The sequence below is a fragment of the Protopterus annectens genome, chromosome 13.part0 (genome assembly GCF_019279795.1).
Source record: "Protopterus annectens isolate FY-2018-M chromosome 13.part0, PAN1.0, whole genome shotgun sequence".
Lineage (NCBI taxonomy): Eukaryota > Metazoa > Chordata > Ceratodontiformes > Protopteridae > Protopterus > Protopterus annectens.
This window is the reverse complement of record NC_056747.1, coordinates 1138077670-1138092891: the sequence shown is the minus strand read 5'-3', so window position 1 is coordinate 1138092891 and position 15222 is coordinate 1138077670. Positions and strand designations below refer to the sequence as shown.

Sequence of the window (15222 nt, the reverse complement as noted above, 5' to 3'; positions counted from 1 at the left end):
TGAAGGGGCTCTGATCGCCTCTGGCCGGCGCATGATCGAGCTAGGGCCACTGCAAAGTCACAGTGCGAAAGCCACTTATGGGAAGCATTAGAAGGCAGTCGCCGGATGAGAAAGTTGGCTCCCTCAGTTGCATGAGTGGATCTGGCGAGTGGGGTCCTCCATGAAGTGCATTTTTAATCAGACATGGGGGAGTCCTGGGATGATCAAAGTATGTCCCAAGGCTGCTTGCTCAAAGCAGTTACAGCTTGGCGAAGGTCGCTGTGACCCTCTCGCTCATTCACTGCGATCCAGCCAAGCTAATGCGATCCTCGGCTCCTGCCATTGCTGTATTCACAATGTCAAGGCCCCTTTTTGGGGCCCTCTGCCTCCATGCATGGCAGGGATGCGCACTTGCTCTTTGGGGCCTGATCTCTGGGGGTGGACTCTACTGTGCTGAGCGGATGTGGGGCGAGGCCCAAGAATGTCCAGGACCAGAGGAAGATGTGGAGGGGAGGGTCCGCAAGAGGGAGAGGTGGGGGGGACTGGTCAGTAGATGGAGGCCACAGAGGGGTTCTGCCTCCAAGAACACAGAGATGCCACCCCCTGGCAGAGGCCCCCTGATGGCCTGGATTCAATGAGAGGCAAATGTCTCCAATTGGGGAGTCCTCCTTTCAGATTCTCTTCTAGGTCTTTCCTTTTCCTAATCTCCCTGTCTGTCTTCTAGATTCTCAATGGTCCAGGTGTCTCCTTGTGTCGAAAGGGGGGTAGTCCATGTGTCTCCCGAGGAGCCTTGTCCTTTCTGGGATCATCTCAGGGGGCCGAGGGTCGCGGGCTGTCCCCAGATGTTCCAAAGGAACCACGGGACAACTGGGGAGGGCGGGGCCTGCCCAGCTCCAAAGCCCCAGCCAGGTCCTCATCCTGGCCGGGGGATCCCAAAGCAGGGCCCGGGGTCTCTCCCTCGACAACGCCCGCTTTCCACTCACGCCAATCCGAGGGAGAGCCGACCTCACTGGATCTGGCTCCCACGGATCACCGGGAGTCGGAGACCGCCCAGCCGAGACACCAAGACCGGGCAGGATCGATCGGATCCGACGCGCTCCCCGGTGAGGTAAGCACTCTCATGACTGAGCCTGATCCGAAAGGCCGCCACCAGTGCTTGGGAGGTCGGGGAGCCCAGGGATCCACCCCCGGATAAGCTCTCCCCCCTCCAACGGCTCGACACGGGGCCGAAGGGAGCCTGGGGGGTGAATGTCGGAAGCCCATCCAAGGTCCATGTCTGCTCAAGTCCCATTTGAAGCATCTCTGCAAGGGATGAAACGCCTATCATCCAGCCTCATTGCCTGCCTCTGTGGATCTAGAAATGATCCTTCTCGATGCAGAGAAAGGCATTTGAGGAGAGGGAGGAGAAGACCTAGCTCCTGAAGGGGAGCCTTCTCCAGAACGGGTCCTGGGGACCGAGGAGGAGGAGATCGGGAAGGGGAAGAGAGCTCCAGAGACAGGAGGACAGAGAGGAGAGGTCCTCTGTTTCGAGGAGGGGCCCTGTTAGCGGTTTCAGGGTTCTTCCCGCTCTTGGTGTCTTCAATGTTGCCTCCCCTCCTGTCTCCTGTTTCCTGAGCTTCCCTTGGGTCTGGAGGGCTGAGCCCGTGTGGAAGGTTGGAGGCTGAGGCAGAGGCCGGAATTAGGCTCAGGAGGGAGGTTTCGCCCGGTGCCTAGAAGTCCGGCCAGTACTAACTCGGGGGCAGGCTCGCTAGCTGTATGACAAGGGATGAAACACAGAGCCATATATATTCCCAGCACAAGTGTTGGCCCGGCCATGAGCTGGGGAGCTTGTGGCACCACCTAAACCAAAACACAGGGCCTCTGGGGCCAACCTAACCCAACCCTAGGTCTAACAAACAAAAATAACATCTAAAACCACAACAACAAAAAAATTAGAAAAAAGAACTCCTAAAACAGGTAAACACCCGAAACAAAACTTAACAAAAAAACGAAAAAAACAAATCTGAGGTTTTTTTAAGCTTGAAAACTTTAGAGATTTTTGCCAGGAGGTTACGAACAGGAAATGTTACTTTGAAACGCCGCTTTTGAATGCCTAGCTTTTGAGGGGTTTATGCGAAGATTATAGTAGAGGGAGGAGCCCGATACAGCTTTTATGTCTAAAACAAATGACGCATGAGCCACAGGCTCAGGCCCCTATGCCTAAAAAACAGATGATCAAAATGGCTGAGGATTTAATTACCTTGATCAGGGGTTCCCAACCCCCCGCTAATAGGCCTAGGCAAGGCACTGATTATGAATCTTCAGAACAGGTTTCCATTTCTTCTGATCAGGAATTTTCCATTCCACCCTGTGAGGATTCTGATGCAGAGGACTCCATCCCACCTGCATCTCCTCCTGAGGATTACTCTTTTGGAGATACTTTGCATACTTTAAGGGAACATTTTCACTGGGAGAGTCAGGACTTCTCTGAATCAAAAAAGAGGCTTAGGGATTTCCTTCTTCTTCCTCAGCATAGGCCTTTGGCAATACCTCCTGTATTAGACATTGATGATGTGTTTTCGGAATCAAGCATGGCTCCTGATTCCCTGCCTCCGGCTCCTAGTAAGCCAGACAGATATTACAGGGTTCCTGACTCCCACAAATTTCTATTCAAAAATCCTGCTGCTGATCCTGAGACACTTTCTCAGGGTCCCAAAGGGTGTAAAGGTCTCTTCAGCCAAAAATCCTACCCCCTCTGACAGAGATTCCAGGGCACTGGATAGATGGGGAAAGATGGTTTATACGTCTGCAACCTTGGCAATCAGGGCCTTAAACTGCCAGTTTCATATGCTTAAATATCAACAGCATGTTATGGGCTTACTGAAACAGAAAATTATGTTGATTTCTGATTGTGTGGAAAATAAAGAGTTACAGGAATTATTGTATTCAGCAGAACAGGTTGGAAAGCATACTTTGCAATGTGGTTTTGATTCCTTGGAGGCCTCTTGTAGGGCCGCCGTTACTGGATCTGTGATTAGAAGGCATGCCTGGCTCAATGAGCAAAATCTGCCTGATCATGTTAAAGCTAAATTGTTGGATGCCCCTTTGCAGCATGATACTCTGTTTGATAATAAGGCAGAAGAGGTTTTAAAGAAAATGGAAGACAAAGCTAAATCTATGCAAACTGTAAAAGATTTCTTGCAAGTGCAGCCACCCAGGTTCAGTAGACACTGGCCTACTAAAAACTGGTCCTTTCCTGTGTCCAACAGAGCCACTCAAGGCAAATCCAGGTGCTCAAAAGGCTCCAGATACCAATCACAGGGTTCTTACAGGTCAAAGCAATGGGGTGCCTCCACCTCCAAAAACAGAGGAAACAGCCCAACCCTACAGTAAGCAGTCTCAGTGACTTTCCTCTACCATCACCAAGCACTTACCTTTTGGCAGCCCCCTTGGGGGGAAAACTAGCACATCATGCTCAAAGAACCTAGGACAAGTGGGTATTAAACATAGTATCCCAGGGGTACAGATTTCATTTCCATACTTTGCCAATTCCAAACGGATGGCCGGATCTGCCACAAAACCAGTGGGCAGAGGCCCAGAAACAAGTCATGTCCCTCATAGATATGGGGGCTATTCAACCGGTACCAGAAAAGGAAAATGGACAAGGATTTTATTCAAGACTTTTCCTGGTACCCAGAAAAGACAATTCATGGCGTCTAATACTGGACTTATCAATTTTGAACACGTTCCTGGACATTCCAAAATTCAAAATGCTGACTTTACAACAGCTACTGTGTATGCTAGGCAGGAATGCTTGGTTAGTAACTCTAGACTTAAAAGAGGCATACCTGCATATCCCAATAAGGGAATTATGCAGAAGATACATCCGCTTCAAAGCAGGCTTTTTGCATTACCAATTCTCTGCACTGCCCTTTGGCTTATCTACTGCGCCCAGGGCCTTTACAAAGTGCCTGGCACCAGTAATTGCATTCTGCAGACAAAGAAGCATACAAATGTATCCTTATCTGTACGACTGTCTCATTCAAGCAGAGGACAAGGACACTCTTCTTCAACATCTGGCATTTGAAAAAAGGCTTCTAGCATGCCTAGGGTACACCATAAACGAAAAGAAATCACAACTGGTACCATCTCAAACAATTACATTCCTGGGTGCAAGCTTGAATACTACTGCCCAGATGGCTTACCTTAAGCCAGAGAAACAAAGGCAACTGACAACATACTTCATACAAATGACAACAAAAACCCAGTTATCTGCAAGACCAATTCTGCAGGCTTTGGGGTTCATGGCATCCTGCATTCTACTAATTCCATATGCGAGACTGCATATGAGGAAACTTCAATGGCACCTAAAAAGTTTATGGTGTCAACATTGTCACAGTCTGGAAAGAATGATTCCTCTCATTCCCTGCCTACAACAGGAGTTTCTTTGGTGGGCAAAGGCATGCCACCAAAACAAGGGACTGCCATTCACCCTACTGCCTGCCACCCAAACCCTTACTACAGATGCATCAGACTATGCTTGGGGGGCCCACCTGGCAGGGAGATGCATTCAGGGCAAATAGAGCCCAAACCAAATGCATCTGCATATCAACCAGAAAGAGATGCTAGCTGTTTAGAATGTCCTCACAGCCTTCAAGGACTTGCTTCATCCAGGACAACTACTGATAAAGACGGACAACACCACAGTTATGTGCTACATAATCAAGCAGGGGGGTACACATTCCTACCCCCTTTGCAGACTAGCCATGGCCTTGTGGAACACAGCCTTGACTAACCAAATACATCTTCAAGCTCAGTTCCTGCCAGGAAAACAAAATACTCTGGCAGACGACCTAAGCAGAAATCTTATGGACCTGCACAAATGGAAACTGGATCCACAAATCTTTAGCATGTTAATACAGAAATGGGGGAGCCCAGACATAGATCTATTTGCCTCTCCCCAAAATTATCATTTGGACAAATTCTGTACAAGAACTCATCACAAAAAAGCATGGAAAGTGGATGCTCTATCCTTCAGCTGGAAAAACCTATCAGTCTATGCCTTAACCCCTCTGCCTCTTCTCTCCAAGGTCTTACTAAAAGTCAGGCAGGAAAAGCCAAAAATGATCCTAGTTGCTCTGGACTGGTCTCGCCAACACTGGTGCCCACTTCTAAGGAATATATCTCAACTTCTTCCATGGTACTTGCCACAAATACCTCATCTACTGTCTCAGCAGAACAATCAAACTCTGCACACTCAGCTCCAAACTCTGAATCTTGCAGCATGGCTGATCATTTAATTATTCAAACAACACCTCTCAGTAAATATGTGATGGATGTCATTTTGGAAGCCAGAAGGCCTAGTACTAGAAAATCTTATGCGGATAAATGGAAGAGATTCTGTGCTTGGAACCAAGCACAAGGAACAGATACAGCAAAGCCCAATATTCCACAGGTTTTACAATATTTGGCTGAGATGCTTGACAAGAGCCTATCTTTTTCTTCAATAAAAATCCATGCCTCTGCCATCTCGGCTCATTACAACACAGAGCCTCCCCTCTTTTCTCATCCTCTGCTTAAACGGTATCTTAGAGGGGCCAAAAATTTAAGGCCTCCCAGAAGATCACCAACTCCTGCATGGGACCTCAATTTTGTGCTGGAAAAACTCACCCTGCCTCCTTTTGAACCAGCAGCTACTGTGGATATAAAATTTCTATCTTGGAAAACAGCTTTTCTCTTGGCAGTCACTTCAGCAAGAAGGGTTTCAGAACTACAGGCTCTCATGGCAGTGGAGCCTTTTATTACATTTTACTCGGACAGGGTGTCCCTCAGGACCAGTCCTTCTTTTATGCCTAAGGTGGTATCCAGTGTGGCTCTTAACCAGACCATTCACCTGCCAACTTTTTATCCAAATCCTCAGAACAAGGGGGAGCAGATTCTAAATTTATTGGACGTTCACAGACAACTAAGATTCTACTTAAACAGGACCAAATCTCTAAGAAAGTCTGAGCAACTACTGGTAGCATTTGCTGCAGGATCAGAGGGGAAGGCTATATCAAAGCAGACTATTTCTAAGTGGATAAGCCACTGCATTTGTTTCTGCTGCTTGCACCATGGTAAACCTGTGCCCAAGGGGATCAGATCACATTCCACCAGGGCTGCCTCTACTTCAGCAGCTTCTCTCAGAGGGGTACCTACCAGAGACATTCTAGAAGCTGCTACTTGGAGCTCTGTTTATACCTTCACAAAGCATTATCATTTGCCTCTCTTCTCCAAATCCAGGGCAGGCTTTGCCACTGCAGTTCTACAGGGCCTTATAGCTGCTCCTAATGCTGTTTAGTTCCATCCTCCCATCCACTGCTTTGGGATTCTACCCAAATGTAATGACTGCAACAGTGAAACATGAAGAACATAGTACAGTTGTATACAGTTACCATAAATGTAGATGTTCGAGTGTATTCACTGTTGCAGTCTGGGTTACCCACCCACCATCCCCCTTTCTATACCTTTTCTTTCTTTCACTATACACTAAAGCCTTTGTGGTGTATTTGCTTTTAGATGAAGGTAAAGTTTATGTTGCTAAAAGTGCATTTATATATATTGCTGTTTATTTATTTATATATATATATATATATATATATATATATATATATATATATATATATATATATATATATATATATATTTTTTTTTTTGCTCCCCATTTGGGGGGCACCTGACATCTGGGGCAAGATAAAACTGAATAAAATGGCATCGGCTGCATGTTTTATACCCCTGAAGACCTGACATCGTGGAAGAGGAGACAGCAACTGACGCAGGACCCAAGACTTTGTTATTCAGGCCGACTGAGGGCAACCTGCCAGCAGATTACCCAAATGTAATGATTGCAACAGTGAATACACTCAAACATCTCCATTTATGGTAAGTGTACACAACTCTACTTTCTGACACCAGACATTGGTTTCAGAGAGGCCCTTTTGTAGGATGTCTGTATCACTTGAGGAGTTGATAATGACTCCTAGCTTGCAGTCATCTGTGAACTTGGCCAGTCAGAGTCCTTCTGTGTTGGCCTGGGCTTCTAAAAAGTAGACGCCAAACAGGAGCGAGCCCAGGACCGAGCTCTGTGGGACTCCACTCATGACTGGTCGACAGTCTGACTTGGAATCAGCAACTTGTACTCTGTGGGTCCTGTCTGTGAGCCAGTTGCAACCCACCTAGTGATGTAAGGATTGATGCCTAGTTTGGGGAGTTTATCAATGACACCTGAGTGTGGAATGATATCAAAGAGCTTGGCCAGGTCGAGGTAGGCTGTATGCACTTTCTACCCTCATCCACAGCCTTAGTGACTGCCTTGAAGAAGTCATCCAGGTTCACCAGGCAGGATCTCCCCTTGACAAAGCCAAACTGTGTGGGGTCAAGAGTTTGGAGATTGCCTATATCTTTGTTAAGCGTTTATCTAATATCTTAATTCCAAACATTTCTTTTAATTAATAAACTTTTTTGTGCCACCCACTTGCTGAACAATGCATTTTGTGCCCTTGTAATGCTCTGTTTTATCTTTTTTAATAAATAAATCTTTTGTGCAAGTTTTCATTACCTTTGTTCACTTCTGGCCCTTTTTTGTGCTCGTTTCTCTTAGTTTACTTTCACTGTTAACTCTGCACCTTGTAGCTCCAAAAAGCAGTCTCTGGAATCCTGGTCCTGGCACCATGTCGCGTGTCTGTTCAGGATAAAGCAGATGAACATACTTGGGTTCTGTTCAAGCAGCTTTATTATGTGGTTCATGGGTTCATAGGTAGATACTAGGCTATCTGCCCGAAGGCATTTATAAGCATAGCCGGAATGTGTTGGCTTTCGCCGCCCCCTTAGATTAGTTCCCTGTGCCTCTGTCCAGCAGAACCATTGAAATGATCCCTGGGGTAAACTTTCTGTTTCCCATCCACTCGTCAAGGCTTCTCTTGAAGAGGGTTAGTGAGGAGCTCTGGCTAATGTAGATTGGAATCTTGTTCCGGAGCATGGGAAGTCTCTGGGACAGGAATCTATCCCTCCAGCACATCCAATTTATTGTTGTGGTGAGTTTTAGATCCCTGGAGCATGTGGCTCAAGGGGATATGATTTTCTTTAGGTGGAGCATGTCCATCAATTCTGGGTTGGACATGGCCTTGTATGTCAGGCAGAGATCACCTCTGAGTAGGTGGTATGCAACCGAGTACAGCTGGAGTTTCTTCAGTCGAGCTGCATAGGGCATCTGCTTGAGGCCAGTGATCCTCTTGGTGAGGAACTTCTTTGCTCTTTCCAGTTGTTGCAGGTGTCTTGTAAGGTACATCCCAAATGGGGCATTGTACTCTATGATGGGTCTGATGAGTGATGCGTAGAGGGGCCCAATGACCTCTTTCAATCTGGATGCAAACCCTTTTGTGATTAGGTGGGCCATACAGAAGGATTTTCTAACCACTTTGTTAATGTGATTATCAAAGGAGAGGTTACTATCTACTTGGGTCCCCAGATCCCTTATTACGTCTTCCGTATTTAGGGGGCTACCACCTATGTGGTAGTTTGTGGGTACTTTGTTTTTTCCAAAGGGGATGACTATGCACTTTTTGGCATTTAGCTTGAGGCCATGGTTTTGACACCAGGTATCTGTCTCAGTGAGACCCTTTTGGAGGATGTCTGTGTCAGCCGGAAAGTCAATTATAGCCCCTAGTTTGCAGTCGTCTGCGAACTTGGTCAGCCATAGTCCTCCTGTGCTTGCCTGTACCTCTAAGAAGTATATGCAGAACAGGAGGGGTCCTAGGACTGAGCCCTGGGGAATGCCACTTGTAACCGGTTTAGAGTCAGATTTAGCTCCCGCAACTCTTACCATGTGGGTTCTGTCTGTGAGCCAGTTGGCAACTCATTTCGTGATGTAGAGGTTTATGTTCAAGCTGGTGAGCTTGTCTGTAATACCTGAGTGGGGAATGGTGTCAAATGCCTTTGCGAGGTCTAGGTAGGATGTGTGGACCACCTTTCCCTCGTCTATAGCCTTGGTAACTGTCTCAATGAAGTCCACCAGGTTTAGGAGGCATGATCTGCCCTTAACAAAGCCAAACTAGGTAGGGTCCAGTGTTTGGAGGTTTCCAATGTCTCTGTTAATGAGATCCATGATGATGTGCTCCATAGCTTTGCAGACCAAGCTAGTCAGGCTTATAGGGTGATAGTTCCCGGGGTCCATTGTGGCTCCACCTTTGAGGAGTGGAATAACCGTTGCTGTGCGCCACTCAGTATGCACATAGCCTGTGGACGGGCTGAGTTTAAACAGTGTGTTTAGGTGAGGGGTTAGTTCATTTCTGAGCTTGTGTAGGACGCAGCCTGGGACACCGTCCTGTCCCATTGATGCTGTGTTTTTGGCTTTGGAGAGGGCTGTTTTAACCTGAGTGTCTGTGATTTCAGGGACACTACATTCTTCTGGTATAGTTATGGACCCTTTTGGGGGTGGGGGTGGGGGTAAAGCTTGCACTGAATCTGTCTGCCAGGATGTTGGCTATATCAGTCGGTTCATTGTATTTTGTGCCATTCTGCACTAACTCCTAGCAGATCTGAGAATTGCCACTTAGATTCTTGACATAGCTAAAGAATGCCTTGTGGTTATCTTTGGAGTCCATGGCAATTTTTATTATGAAGCTAGCCTTGGATGATTTTATGAGGGAACATAGTTTCTTGCTGATACTGATCAGGGATGTCTTCCCTTTTTGGGATTTTACTCTTTTCTGTACTAGTTTCCTCCTTCTATTGTATAGCTTGTTTATGGCAGGGGTCCACCAGACTGGTTTCCTTTTCTTGGAGGAGTGATTCTTGGTTTTGTTTGGGATAGCATGATCCATGCATTCTTGTAGGTGCCCACAGAGTGCATTAGTAAAGGATTTTGCAGCTTGGACAGGGTTATCCTTTAGGATGGGGGCTTTGAAACTTCCCACCTCAGTCTTAAGTAACGTAAAGTTTGCTTTTGAAAAGTTTATCATGGTGGTTTCTTTGACCGGGGGTGGTGGCGGAATGTGGATATCCAGAGTGATTAATTTATGGTCAGATCTAACCAGCAAGGGGTTGACCGCCGGTGTGGAACACAGGTCGCCCATGTTGGTGATGACCAGGTCCAATATGTTGTCACCTCTGGTGACAACATATTGGACCTGGTGCAAATACATCAGTATTGAGGCTTAATAACTTTAACGTAGGTAAACTTATAAACAAACTAGTATCACATTCATACATACTCACTCTCTGGCTTCACTCTCAAAATGGCACTGAAGCCAGCACATGCTTGCTATTTATATGCACATGCTACCCTTGAAACACTTCTTAAAGGTACAACACACACAAACTATTCTACAAGATCTGCTTGAGGTGTTTCCCACATCTGGATCAAGTCATGGAAGACCTCCACATGGAGCTTCCACTTGTGAGGGTCTCCCCAGGATCTTCTTTGTCTGTCTGCCACCTTGTTTTGCCCTGATGGAATGTACAAGGTCTGAAAAGTCAGAAAATGCTATACAGCCTGCTCCCAGGGCATTATTTCCAACCAGCAAAGAGGGTATGACCATATATTCCCTTGCTTGTTGAGGTATTGTATCATGGTAGTGTTGTCTGTGACCAATGGAAGGGGACCAGAGTCCATAAGTGGTGAAGAACTTTTAAGGCATGAATCACTGCTCATATCTCTTTTACATTTATGTGCTTTGGAGTACCCTGAGGACTTCACAAGCCTTGCACTTGAACTCCCATGGACACTGCTCCCCACACAAAATCTGAAGATTCCTTCTGGACAGATTGGCCTGTTGTCCGAAGAGAAAAAGGGAGTCCTCTATTCAGAAACAGTTGATTCATCAACCACTGCAATTCCTGTTTTGCAAATCCCAGTACAAGTACTTGGAAATTCAAGGGATGAAAGTGCTGGGTCCAACAATTCTTCAAGTATCAATTCATTTTTCTCATGTGAATCTAGCTAGTGGAATTATGAGGGTTATTAACACCATGAGGCCTAGAATTTTAAAGAACTCTCTTGCTGAGGGCATGTCTAGAAGATAGAAATCCAAAAAACGCCCTTATGTCAGAATTTTGTTTTCTGGCAGAAAGGCCATCCTTTTTAGTGTGTCTGTCTAGCACCCTAGAAAAACAATTTGTTGAGAGGGTATGAGGAAGGACTTTTGATGGTTCAGTTTGAAGCCAAGGTGGGAAAGGAGGGATTAGACCCTGTTTAAGGACTCCAAGAACCTGGATATAGAATCTGCATAAATCAGCAAGTCATCTAAATAAGGAAAAATGTGGAGGCCTAGGGTTTTGCAGTAGGCAGCCACTGGGGCCAGACATTTTGTAAATACTCAAGGTGCAGAAGGTAATGCAGAAAACTAATAATGTAAGCCAGGTGCAGCAGATCTCAAAATATTTCCTGAAATTGGGAGCAATAGGAATATGATAAGCATCCTTGAGATCTAGAGTCACCAAGAAACAGTGGTGTGGAAGCAATGCTAGGACTGACTGCAAGGTGAGCATTTTGAACTTCAGAATTTTTACAAAGATGTTTAGAAAAGACACCTCTAGAATAAGTCTCCAAGAGTGCCCCTTGTTTGGTACCAAAAAGATTCTGGAATAAAATCTTTTGCCTTTGTGTATCACATACATTATTTATTATAACCCCTGCTTCTACCATGTGGTGGAGCACTGGACAAAACAGGTTTGCCATGGAAGGGGGAATTCCCCTGAAAGATGGAGGATGTTCTATCCAATGCCAAGTGTATTCTCTCCAAATTATTCTTAGAATCCATTTGTCCGAAACTATTTGTGGACAGGCTGAAGGGTTGAGAGAGAAAGCCTGGGGAAAGGACGAAGAGAAGGAACAGTCATTTCTTTCTGAGGGTCGTTTCTTTGCAGAGGGTTGATCCTTTTTCAGGAAGGAGCCCCCTTTGTATGGTTTTGAAGAATTATCCTGCTGTCATTGCCTTCTGGATTCCTGTCATTTGTTTGGCAGGGATTTTTGTTTGTTCTCCCCCTTGAAGGAAGATGTCTTGTTTGAGAAGAACTTGGGTACATGAAACATCCTTGATATCCCTTGCATTCATTTCTCTCTGCCACCCCACTGTGAGAATCTGCTTAACAGAGGGTCCAAACATCAATTCAGAACTTAAAAGCGCATTCAAATTTTTGGCTTTTAAATCATCAGAAAAGTTCTGATTATGTAACCAAGCATGCCGTCCTAAAACAGAAGAAGCAGCATTTCATGAGACTCTATCTGCATATTCAAGCACACCTCTCAAAACATGTTTTGAACTGAGTCAAATTAGAAACAATTTCATTCTAGCAAGACTTTTGCTCTGCAGTTAAGGATGCAACAAAGTCATCCAAACTATAAGCACACTATAAAATATTTTCCAAGACCAGTTTTGTGTGTGTGTGTGTGTGTGTGTGTGTGTGTGTGTGTGTGTGTGTGTGTGTGTGTGTGTGTGTGTTTGCGTGCACGTGTGTGTGGCGGGGGGTATCCACAGAAATGGGCATCTTGTCCTGTATAAGGTCATATACCCTGCCTATCTCTGGGATAGCTCCTGACTGCTCCCAAGCAAAAACATCAATAAATCTAGCAATCATCTGAGGAAAAAGTAACACTTGTTTGGCCCTAAGCTGAAGTTCACTTTCCAAAGTATCAAAGTGACTGGACTTAATGTCAACTAGGAAATCACCAGTGTCCCCATCAGATTCCTCATCATTATCTGAAACAACAGAAAGGTCTCCAGCCAAACTAGCACTAGAGCCACATGCACACAACCACCAGAATTAGCTGTCTGTAGAACACTCCTAGCCAAGAAACCACATCAGCCAATCTGATTATCAGCTGTATGATGATCTTTCTGTTTCTTTTTCTTGTGAGCTTTCTTTTTAGATACAATAACTGATCATTGTTGTCTACTCCTGCACCTAAAGGGTTTGTTTCTCCCATAACTGATCCAGGTACTGGAACAGCTTCAAAAGATATGTTTAACCCCCGTTCCATAGTGACCGGCAAAGCTACACTAGAGGGAGACAGGGCAAAAGGTAAGTGGTCTGAAGGCTGAGCAGTGGCCCCAACAGAATCACTAACCATAGGCTAAGGCATATTTTTATTTTTTTTATTTTTTAGGTGCAACCTAATTTGATTGGGGGGGGGGGTACCAGAGTTAGGATCCATCAGGTCAGAGGAGAGAACACCAGCCAGAGTAATAACTGACAGTAGTGGATAATGCTTTACAATAAGCACTTGATGTTTCTAGCAATAAGTATGTTACCACAGAATTAAATTCTGCCAAACTGTGCTATTATCACAAAAAAGTTTGAAATGTGTTCAGAATTATTTTACAACTTACAGAAATTACAGAATTTTCAGTACACAAAGTCCAAACACCAAAGCAACCAATGCGCACAATTCTTTCCACACACTTTAACCACATTAAGCTGCCATAAAATAAAACTTAATAGCAATTTAATTATTATTTTCTTGTCAGAAAGAGTAAAACCTCCACAGTGCATTCAAATAACTTAATTTGCTGTAAAAATCATTACCAGGTGTTAAAAACACAGAGAGCTGTCATGCAGATATTAAATAATGCATAAATGCTACAAAAATCTGTTTTGTAATATTTTCTTGTCAGAAGATGAAAATAAAGCAAAGTACAGTAAAGACAGGCTTCTAGCGTCTAACAGCATACAAATACACACTTCTGAGAAAAAATGCTAAATGTTTCCTCAGAAACAGTAAAAACAAACATTTGTCAGAGATAGAAATCAAATGTAAACTGCTACAAAAATCCACAGGACTACTGTAAACACTGACAGAAATAAAATATAAAAATATTGCTTCAATAAACATAAAAATAGAAGCGAATAATAAATCTAATAATAAAATGCGAAGAAGAGGGTCCCCAATGGGGCTTATCTGTGCAAAAAGCTAGTGAAGACAAACAGAACTTTCTTTGGATGGCAGAAAAAGGCTGAACACTCACTTCCTGTTACAGCCAAGGCTTCCCTCTCGGGATATGCTAATCCAATCAGCTCCCACAGGAAGAGAGAGGGAAGGGAGTTTGAGCTTTTGAAAGCTGGCTGGTATTGGGATATAAACTCCTAACGATGTGGACATCCTACAAAAGGGCCTCACTGAGACAGATGCCTGGTGTCAAAGCCATGGCCTCAAGCTCAATGCCAAAAAGTGCATTGTCATCCCCTTTGGTAAAAACTCTGTACCCATGAACTACAACATAGGCGGTAGTCTACTTAACACCGAAAGTGTGATAAGAGACCTTGGAACACAGGTGGACAGTAGTCTCTCCTTTGATAATCACATCGCCACAGTAGTCAGGAAATCCTTCTACGTGGCACACCTCATCACAAAAGGTTTCTCATCCAGAAAAAAAGAGGTCATTATTCCCCTCTACTCGTCACTCATTAGACCCATTATAGAGTACAATGCCCCTTTTGGTATGTACCTCACAAGACATCTACAACAACTGGAAAGGCCACAGAAATACCTCACAAAGAGGATTACCGGCCTCAAAGAGATGCCCTATGCAGACCGTCTTAAAACACTCCAGCTTTACTCTGTCGCATATCGCCTACTCAGAGGTGATCTCTGCCTAACATATAAAGCTATGTCAAACCCAGAGCTGTTGGACATGCTCCACTTAAAGAAATCCCAATCCCTCCAAGCTACACGCTCTAGGGACCTAAACCTTGTCACCACAATAAACAGAACATGCCGGAGGGATAGATTCCTGTCCCAGAGACTTCCCATACTCTGGAATAAACTACTTATCTATATCAAACAAAGCTCCTCATTAGCACTCCTCAAGAAAAATCACCTCTGTGGCTCTGCTCGTCAGTGGCACAGGAAAATAATTTTCTTGGGTGGCAAAAGTCAGGGTACTTTTTTGGCTGGGCTTGTATAGGCCCCAGGGCCGATAGCCTAATACCTACCTATGAACCTATGGTGCATCTCTGAATAAAATTACAAACACTTCAAACCAGGACTAGCCTCTTCTGAAGAATCTGTATGGTGCTTAACATGGTGGCTTAGTGGTTAACATCTCTATACCTCAGTTTCTAGAGTTTACTTCAGAATATGCAAGTTCTTTCAGTCTTTGCAGAAGTTTTCCCTGTGTATTCCAGAGTCCTCCCTCCTCCCCAAAACAAGCCGCTTAACTGGTCTTATCTTAACTGTTGATGTTACCATGAGCACAGATTGTAGGTGAAAAGGATCAAAACAGACAA

At 44.9% G+C, this 15222-nt stretch overlaps 1 protein-coding gene across 1 annotated transcript in view; it reads right to left on the bottom strand.

Moving 5' to 3' along the window:
* PLCD3 (phospholipase C delta 3) overlaps window positions 1-15222 on the bottom strand; it is an 851201-nt gene that overhangs the window by 58829 nt on the left and 777150 nt on the right. The gene's annotated exons all lie outside the window — the stretch shown is intronic.